Below are 7869 nucleotides of genomic sequence, written 5' to 3' on the forward strand. Positions count from 1 at the left end.
CAGCAAAGTGTAAGGAAGGGCCTGATGGGGGAAAGCAGTGTAGGGACCCTGTGTGCTTGGATCTGGAAAGGTGAGAGCATATAGCTCTCCATTGCCCTATATTCCTAGCTAGATTGAGCTTCAGCTCATCTCTAGAGCTCAGAACAATGGCAGCAGTGTGTGACTCTATTAAATGTGAAACTCAGGTAGCCTCAGGGCATTACACCTGTCAGTAGTGCAGATGAGTCTGTACCTGTGCCAGGTACCACCCATTCTCAGTGCTGGGGATTCCACAAACAAGGGAACATTCATTCAGAGTCTCTGATCTCCCAGAACTTACACTTTTACTGGAAGAAATAACCAACAAAAAATAGACAATTATGGAAATAACCTACATCTGCATCTGTTTTGTTTACTACAGTTTAAGAGGAATGTCTTGCTCCGAACTGCAAGGGGCCTGGGTTAACTTTGAGCACATTTGTTTACTCTGTTTAAGAGGCCCAAGTCTTGGGATCATCTGGAGTCTACCACTGTGGGATGCACAGGACCAACCCAAAGCTGTCCTGGTGGCTGAGGTGTTCCTAAATGGGGGCTGGCCCCATTATGTGGGAAGTATCCTGTATATGAGGCCTACTAAGGTTAGGGGGATGATCAATGGCCCACCTAAACTGACCAAGCCTTCTGATGGAAAGTTGCTGCTCTCAGTCTAATGGGGCTCTATAGAAAACATGTGATCTAGGTCTAGCTGATCAGAACCCAGTGATTAGGTAAGGAGGGGCATGTGACCCAAGGTTGGCCAATCAGACCCCACTCCTGCACTTTGAGAAGGAGGAGCTCTCTTTCTGCTCCGGTTGCCAAACTGATGGGATGTGAGCCTAGAGAGGCCCTGGGCAGCCTTTGTAGTCCTTGAGGAGAATGCAGCCAACCTAAAGGAAATCAGAGTCAGGCAGAGAAGGGGGCTGACCCTGAAGCTGGTGCACTTTAGGACCTTTAAATTTTATAAGCCAATAATTTATTTATTTTACTGTTTTTAAATGCTGAAATCGGTTTGCATGAGTTTTCACTACTTGGCTCAGTGGGTTTATCCATCAGTATATTTTCATTACTCCTCCTCTCCTCTGGATCTCTTCATTGCCAAGTATTCAGTGATGTCCTCCAGAGTGAAGCATCTCTCCTTAGTCAGGGCTCAAAGGCTAAGACCAGGGGCCTCCTTTCTTCCTTCTTTTCATCTCCTCAGGGCCCTGCTCTCTGCCGGGGGTCATTTGATTAAGTGATGCCAGAGTATTGCTGGCTAAAGAGTGTTCATGGTATTAATAATACTGTGTAACATTTTTACATTTTAACTGTAGCTCTTTATGCCTTAATCAGTGGAACTGGATTCCTAATGGTAGAAGTTCAGTTACTGTAGGAGGCTGCTCAAGAGGTTACAGCATAAAATGTTCCTCCTATGACTCTGGGAGCTCTGGTAGCATAGTGGCTAAGACACTTGCCTGCTAACCAGACGGCTGGTGGTTCAAACCCACCAGCCACTCCTTGGAAGGAAGGTTGGGCAATCCTACTTCCATAGTGATGTTGTTGTTGTTGTTAAGTGCCGTCGAGTCGTTTCCGACTCATAGCGACCCCATGCGCAGCAGAACGAAACACTGCCCGATCCCACACCAGCCCCACAATCCCTGCTATACTTGATCCCATCATCACAGCCACTGTATCAATCCATCTCCCTGAAGGCCTCCCCCTCTTTCGTCGACCCTCCACCCTACCAAGCATGACATCCTTCTCCAGGGAATGGTCCCTTCTTACAACATGACCAAAATAGGTGAGACGAAGTCTGGCCATTCTTGCTTCCAAGGAGCATTCTGGCTGCACTTCCTCCAGGACAGATCTGTTAGTTCTTTTAGCAGTCCATGGTACCCTCAGAATTCTTCACCAGCACCACAACTCAAAAGCATCAACTCTTCTTCGGTCTTCCTTATTCATTGTCCAGCTCTCACATGCATACCAGGCGATTGGAAATATCATGGCTTGTGTCAGGCGCACCTTAGTCCTCAAGAAGATATCCTTGCTCCTCAGCACTTGAAACAGTTCCTTCGCAGTTGCCTTCCCCAATGCTACACGTCGTCTAATGTCCTGACTGCTGCTTCCGTTGGCATCAATTCTGGAACCAAGCAAAGAGAATTCCTTGACAACCTCAATCTTCTCTCCATTGATTGTGATGCTGCTCATTGGTCCAGTTGTGAGGATTTTTGTTTTCTTTATGTTGAGATGTAATCCATACTGCAGACTGTATTCTTCAGCCTTCATCAGTAGGTGCCTTAAGTCATCCTCACTTTCAGCAAGCAAAGTTGTATCGTCTGCATATCTCAGGTTGTTAATGATTCTTCCTCCAATCCTGATACCACGTTTTTCTTCATATAGTCCAGCTTCTCGGATTATTTGCTCAGCATATAGATTGAATAAGTGTGGAGAAAGAATACAACACTGACGCACTCCCTTCTTGATTTTAAACCATGTAGTGTCCCCTTGTTCTGTTCGAACGACAGCCTCCTGGTCAAGGTACACATTCCTCATGAGTACAATCAAGTGCTCGGGAATTCCCATTCTTCTCAATGTTATCCATAATTTGTCATGATCCACACAATCAAATGCCTTTGCATAGTCAATAAAACACAAGTAAACATCTTTCTGGTTTTCTTTGCCTTGAGCCAAGATCCATCTGACAACAGCTATGATATCCCTTGTTCCACGTCCTCTTCTGAATCCGGCTTGAAACTCTGGAAGTTCTCTATCAATAGACTGCTGCAAACGTTTCTGAATTATCTTCAATAAGATCTTACTTGCATGTGATATTAATGATATTGTTCTATAATTTCTACATTCTGTGGGATCACCTTTCTTTGGAATGGGCACAAATATGGATCTCTTCCAGTCAGTTGGCCAGGTAGCTGTCCTCCAAATCTCTTGGCATAACTGAGTGAGTGCCTCCAATGGGGCATCTGTTTGTTGAAATATCTCAATTGGTATGCCATCAATTCCTGGAGCCTTGTTCTTTGCCAGTTCTTTCATTGCAGCTTTGACTTCTTCCTTCATTACCATTGGTTCTAGATCATATGCCACTTCTTGAAATGGATGAAGATCGATCAGTTCTTTTTGGTACAGTGACTCTGTGTATTCCTGCCATCTTCTCTTGATGTTTCCTGCATCATTCAATATTTTGCCCATAGAATCTCTCAATATTGCAACTCGAGGCTTCAATTTTTTCTTCAGTTCTTTCAGTTTGAGAAATGCTAAGCGTTTTCTTCCTTTTTGGTTTTCAGACTCCAAGTCTTTGCACATTTCATTATAGTAATTGGCTTTGTCTACTCGAGCTGCTCTTTGAAATCTTCTGTTCAGCTCTTTTACCTTTCCATTTCTTCCATTTGCTTTAGTGATTCTCCGCTCAAGGGCAAGGTTCAGAGTCCCTTCTGTCCTCCACTTTGGTCTTCTCTTCTTTTCTTGTCTTTTTAGTGATACTGCCTCAGAAACGCAAGGAGGGGTCGCTATGAGTCAGGTATGACTCGACGGCACATAACAACAACAACAATGACTCTAGTTTCTTGGCTAGATGTTTGGTTTCTCTGCCTGTATCTGTGTCTGAGAGCATGGTTTTCTAGATTATGGTGACATTCCTAGGTTTCCTCCATCGAGAAGAAGTCACATCTTTCTTATATCTGGAAAAGAAGGAGGGAGAAGGGTTCAGAAAGAAAATCTTTTTGGAAACAAGTATGTCATGAGCTCTAATCCTGGAGTAAGTTTGACTCGTCAGTAACCTTTTGGGTCTCAGTCTTCTCATCTATAATATTGAGTTGTTTTAGAAGCTGATCCTAAAGTCTCTTCCAGCTTTGATGTCTTGCATGGATATCTGTGACTCTGAGTGACCCTGTGGGCCTTCTTTGTCTCTGCAGAAACATAAGGCCAATTTGAAAGGATACTTTCCATGAGCCATTCAGATTTCTCTGTCATTTCATCATTTCCTTACTCCCTTGGGCTGGTTTCAGGCTTATTTTATCACTTACTCATGTTCAGCCCACACATGATAATGGTGGTGATAGTGGATGTGTAGGTAGTTTAACTTCAGGAGTTAGGACAAATGGGATCCAGCACCAACAATGTACCTTACTACCCTAAGACTGTTTTCTCATCTGTAAAATGGAAATCATACCATTTTGCTTTGCACACAGTGTTGGTCATGGTTTAAATGGCACATTATATTAAAATGTGATAAAGATGTATAAAAATATTGGGGGAAGTATTTATTTTTGATAATGCATTTAGGAAAATAGCATTGGCCTCTACCACACCAAGAGAAACAGATGGTGCTAAACTCTTTAGTTATCAGTGGGCGATGAACAGGGATCCAGAGAGGGAAGGATATCATCTCAACCTCACACAGCAAGGCCTGGGACTGCCCTGTGATCTGTGGGCAGAGTAGAAGGCCCTCCTCCTTGATGCCTACTTGGCTTGCTCTCCCCCTCATTTCCAGGTTAGACATTTGAGTCAGGCACCAGGCAACTGCTTAGGCAAGGAAAAATGTTTTGCTAGCTTGCTCCACAGGGAAAGAAAGTCCATGATATGACATGAAGCCGAAAATAGAGTGCCTCAGGAAAGAACCTATCAGGCCATGACTATTTTGTGGTGGAGCTGTGGGAGTCTCCTCCAGGAAGATGGGAGCTGAAAAGAGAATGTGACTTTTCTGCGTCGTTGTACTGCTGAGCGCAGACGCTCTGGGCTGGGATTTGGAATCCATGTCACAAGAAAGGGGTCCTGCTGGAAAGGCTCGTTTAGCAATGCTTCCCTGCTGGGGTCTGTGGAACATCCTGACACAATCCAGGGTTTGAACAAGGGCCAAGGATTTATCCAGAAACAGCAAGCCCTATACAAAAATGATCCTGGATTTAGAACAGATGAAAGGTACTTTGAGGGAGTTCAAAGAACGGGCACACGCTCCCTGATGGCTGCTTGCTGGATATTTTGAGAGGTGACTGGGGCATGCTTTCCCTCCCAGTTCCTCCCAGGGGTCTTTTCCAACACTGTTTCTCTCCATTAGTATATTCCAGAGCTTGTGGGCCATAAAGTCTTAATATGGAAATTCCTGCAGCAGTGGGAACAGACCTCTCCCAGTTGGGGTCTGCTGAGGCCATTATTCTGATGATGTTAATGATGATGATTAATTGGCACTAATGATGACAATGGTGAAAGTAATGAGGCCAACTTGATTGGGTGAAGGGAAAGATAGAGTGTGTGGCACACAGTGAGATGGTAATAGTGATGGTGACAACTACGGCAGTGAGTTCAATTTCAGAAATGTTGTTAATAAACCTAAGGAACTAAGGAATTAATTCAAATTCCATTTCCTTGTTTGGAAAAATAGATCACTGGCGGCAAAAAAAAAAAAAAAAAAAATGCCTATGGGGAGAGGAAAGGAAATACCTTTGGTCTGTGGTCAGTTCTGTCAAACTCAGTAGTTGGTGTCAAATACCGTGTCACTAGCCTTCTGATAAGGAGCTCTGGTGGCATAGTTCCTAAGGCATTTAGCCTCTAACCAGAAGGTTGATGGTTCAAACCCACAAGCCACTTGGCAGAAAGAAGACTAAGTGATCTATTTCTGTAAAGATTTACCACTTTGGAAATCCAACAGGGGTCACTATGAATCAGAAGAGATTCAATGGCAAGGAGGGTTTTATTTTTTTTGTTGTTGTTGTTTTGGTTTCTTTGTTTTTGAGCCTTCTGGTGGGTTATTTGGTGAGCCCAGAGAAGCACATATTGAGATACAAACTCAAACTTAGTGGCTACAGATAAGCCATTGACTTCTAAAAAGTAGGGTCAATAGAAGAAGGATCCGATTGTCTTCATTTTCCTGCTTTGAACAATGTGTGGCGAGAAGGAGTAAGAAAATCAATGATCAGACTCTTCCCAGGATCTGAGACAAGCCCACTCCCTTTTAATAACATTTCCTGTAAGGCTGCACTTGGAATTGTTGATAGTTGCCATTGGTCGACTGCAGCTCATGGCAATGCGATGTATGATAGAACCAAGTGTGGTCTGGTCCTGTGACATCTTCACAAGAGTTGATGTGCTCAAATCCATTTGTTGCAACCACTGTATATGTAGAGCGCCTTCTCATCTAGGCTTCTAGCATTATGTTGTACAATATTCTGTTGTGATCCACAGGGTTTTCATTGAGTAATTTTCAGAAATAGATCACTAGGCCTTTGTTTCTAGTCTGTCTTAGTCTAGAAGCTCCACTGAAACCTGTCCACTGTGAGTGATCCTGCTGGTATTTGAAATACTGATCCTGTAACTTGCACCATCACAGCAGCATGTAAGCCACCACAGTATGGTAAACAGATGGGTGGTGAAGGCTCAGAATAAGTCCTTCTATTTCTCTATTTCTGCCCTTGAGTCATTATCTTTATCTTTCTGAGTCACTGGGTCCAAATGTGAGATGATAGCATTAAAGCAATGGGATTTTGAGGTCCAGGTGACTCTTGATCAAAGGATTGATGGCACCCCTAACAGCAAAGGGCAAGTTAAGGGTTTCTGAGACCTAGTAAAATAGGAGAGCTACACTAGTTCCAGATAATATCAATTTTAGTGATTACCAAACGTAGGAAAAATAAATGATGATCAAGTAAAGAAATGTTCTGGCAGCATCAACCAATTTTGGGGAAATTATGAAACATAAGCTGAATTTCAGAGTTCCTAGACTAAGAAGGGAGTCCATGGGTTAATGTGCTCAGCTGCTAACTGAAACACTGAGAGGTTCACTCAGAGCACCTTAGAGGAAAGGTGCTTGGCAGTCCACTTTTGAAAAATGAGCCACTAGAAACTTCACGGGGCACTGTTCTATCTGACACACATGAGGTAACCATGAGTCAGAATTGACTGGATGACAACTGGTTACCGGCTAGACTAAGGCAGGCTAGGAAGAAAGGCATGGCAATCTACTTTAGAAAATTAGCCAGTGAAAACCTCAGGGGTCACAACAGAACATTATCTGATTTACTTACTTTGGTCACATCATCAGGAGGAACCAGTTACTGGAGGAGAACATCACGTTTGGTGAAGCTGAGGGCCAACGAGGGTGAAGAAGACCACTGGTAAGATGGAATGTCATAAACAACCATAAGAATGAACTCAAACACACTGGTAATTGTGAAGATGATGCAGGACTAGGCGGGGTCTCATTCTGTTGTACACAATTTCCATGAGTCAGAATCTGTCCAATGGCAACTAACAACACAACACACTTCTTCTCTGGTAATTTTTTCCTCTCGTTGAGTATCATGTCACCCATGGGCCCCTGCCCCAGTTGTCCACAATGATCCTCCAATCTAGGGATAAAGTCTCATCAGTGCATTTACCCTGGAATGTTAGGGCACAATAGGCTTGCTACTGGTTCTGCCACACTGTGAAGAGTGCTCCTTTCACTTTTTTTCCCCCCTAAGATACATAGATTTTTATAACTTGTAATAAATACACTGTAATGCATATGGAGGAGCCCTGGTGGCACAGTGATTAAGTGCACAGCTGTTAACTGAAAACTCTGCAATTGGAACCCACCAGCCACTCCATGGGAGAAAGATGTGAGAATCTGCTTCTGTAAAGATTTATAGCCTTGAAAATCCTATGGGGCAGTTCTACTTTCTTCCATGTTGTTGTTGTTAAGTGCCGTCGAGTTGTTTCCGACTCATAGCGACCCCATGCTCAGCAGAACGAAACACCACCCAATCCTGCGCCAGCCCCACAATCCCTGCTGTATTTGAGCCCATCATTGCAGCCACCGTGTCAATCCATCTCGTTGAAGGCCTCCCTCACTTTCGTCGACCCTCCACCCTACCAAGCATGACATCC

Source organism: Orycteropus afer, unplaced genomic scaffold, assembly GCF_000298275.1.
Source record: "Orycteropus afer afer isolate SDZICR_OR568_19922 unplaced genomic scaffold, OryAfe1.0 scaffold00141, whole genome shotgun sequence".
In the NCBI taxonomy this organism is placed as follows: Eukaryota; Metazoa; Chordata; class Mammalia; order Tubulidentata; family Orycteropodidae; genus Orycteropus; species Orycteropus afer.